The following is a 2500-nucleotide window of genomic DNA, read 5'->3' on the forward strand; positions in this document are numbered from 1 at the left end:
GATAGAACACCATCGCGAGCAGCGCGGTGAGTTGTTTGGCATGTTTCCCGACCCCGGAACAGCCCAGTGGCAATAATGGTAACGAGCAGCAGCAGCAGCAGCACCAGCATCAGCAGCAGATGCGAAGCTGGGAAAATTAATATTTTCCTCCCCCGGCCTCCCAGGAATCATCGTGAGCGATGCAGCGATTCGTGAGGGCTTCTTTTCGAAAAGTTTTTCGCCCAATTTTCTGCCAAACGTGTGTTTGCGTCAGTAGCGCTTGCTTGTAGAACCGTTTGATCTGTTTGTTTTCAAATATCGTACATTTTGGCCTCCTACGATCAAGGCCATCACAGTTCGTACGTCACGTAACGTTGTGGGTGAACGCACCTTCAAAAATGAAGCTATCAACAATTGGTGGAAGATCCGCCAACCCTGGTCCACAGCAACCAAATTAAGCAATTTCTCACGCAAAAGAGCGAACATACCACACTTTTCACTTGGTTGTGCGCTCTCTCGTTCTTGAAGAGCTGAAAAAAGAAGCAAAATTTGGCGCGAGCTACATAGCTTGTTCTCACCAACTGCAAACACATCAAATGATCCTGCTGTCGAGGCGTGATACGCCGGCAATTTTGCACCCACCATTTCGATTCCAGCTCCAGCTCATCGCTTCATCTCTTTAAAACTATGAAAGAGAGCAGAAGGAGTGAACGAAATACGCTAAAAATACTTTGCTGGCTCGCCAGTGTGGCAGCGTAAGCAGCAAAAAGTGGTGAATTACTAGTTGAGATTCAATGTTATCCAATTCATGATTCTCAGACTTTAGTGATAGGTTAAGCTTTCTTAATACTCAAAAGCAAACATACAGTTCCAATGATTGTATTAGAAGCCATGCCTAGTGAACATTACATTATGGAGCATATGTTCTATGAGGAATTACAACGGAATCGGAGCCCAAATAGGTGGCTCCTCATTATCCGTATCGTACGGTGAGACACGTGGGTGGGGTGGTTGGGATGCGGTTGAGTTATGGTGCGTTCGTGCTTCCAAAACCTGGAACGCTGCTGCTGCTGCTGCTGCTGATTTCAAACATGGCAAGCAAGGGGTGTGGCACCAAATTAGTTCGTTGGATTCCCTTTCACTCTGCTTTCGCTGCTCATTAGCCCGTGTAATGTGCTACGGCTAAACTCACGCGTGCTCGGGAGGGAAAGAGGAAAAGAAGAAGAACCAGCTGCACGCTTTGAGCGCCAACATTGCTGCCCGACTCTGCTTGCTGACAATTTTAATTGCGTCGATAAGATGTCTTGCAAAAACTTTACCCACAGTTTCGGTGCCGGTGCGGTGGTGGAAATTTTATGATTTTCCCTCCCCACTAAAACACACACGTGTATGTGTATGTAACAGAGCGGTTGTCGCGCCAGATTGGTATGCTGACCATGCTGGCAACATGAAAGCAGCTCCAACAGCAGCAGCACCGAGTGTGAACGGAATGCCACGAATGAAGACATTTTCAGCGAAATCGAGATCCAGCCGTAGAGCCGTGGCATGGAATGAAAGTTGCCGCCTCCCATGAATTCCATAAATTAGTGACTTTACTCGTGAGGTACGTGAGGATTCGCGGAACAGCAACATCTGCGCCCGAGGCTCCCAATGAGAGGCAGGCGGTGGCGCTCTAATGCTCCAACCGATGTCTGTCGTCGGTCGATTACATTGCTATGAGCGACCTGCTCAGTTTCTTTGGCCTTCAATATACGATAATAGGTAATAAGTAAAAGAATCACAATTCACGGTCCATCCAATAGCATAAACGGTGATGGCGTTGAGAAAGTGTTAGTAAAGTCCACTGAGACGAAAATCCAACAGTTAATCAAATGCTACATGTTGCACAGGTGGTCACCGCGAACGAAAAATCAGCATCTCCATCACAGCAACTCAAGTGTCCTCCAATCTGCGCCGTCTAGGCCACAACCGCATCGTCGGTGCAGCGTACGAGAGATGCAATTAGATTGCATCCCTGACCCTCGCTAAAGGACCAATTACTGACGCTGCTCTTCGCTGTGATTTATCCACTCAACGCCAGTCAAGTGGCCGCCGACCGGCCAGCATTAATGATCATGGTTATGAAAATAGGAATCACGATAATGATGAGCTCATCGGAGATCTTGAATGGACTAGAATCCACTAAACGCCCTCTAAATGCCACATCCACGTTGGAGCATAAATGGTCGGCGGTGCAATTATCCTACGCTGGCCATCGGGATTTAGTTAAAAATAACTTTCGCCAATTCATGTTGCCACCAACACGGAGGCTATTAATCGAAAAGTTCAAATCCTCGCGGGCACTCGCAAAAAAAAAGGAAAATCGCGGTCGCGAACGAGAGTGCACGAGCGGCATCAGTTCATGTCATGGCGCCCAATGGTGGCCCATTTAATGACCCATTTTGGAGGCAGATAAGATCAGCAGCGTGCTGTCAACCGTCAGCTCAAGTGGAAGTGGAAGGGCCAGGGTGATTGCAAAAAT

At 47.8% G+C, this 2500-nt stretch overlaps 1 protein-coding gene across 6 annotated transcripts in view; it reads left to right on the plus strand.

Moving 5' to 3' along the window:
- Nucleotides 1-2500, plus strand: part of LOC126575277 (potassium voltage-gated channel protein Shal) — an 80284-nt gene that overhangs the window by 65440 nt on the left and 12344 nt on the right. The gene's annotated exons all lie outside the window — the stretch shown is intronic.

The sequence above is a fragment of the Anopheles aquasalis genome, chromosome 3 (assembly GCF_943734665.1).
Source record: "Anopheles aquasalis chromosome 3, idAnoAquaMG_Q_19, whole genome shotgun sequence".
Taxonomy (NCBI): Eukaryota; Metazoa; Arthropoda; class Insecta; order Diptera; family Culicidae; genus Anopheles; species Anopheles aquasalis.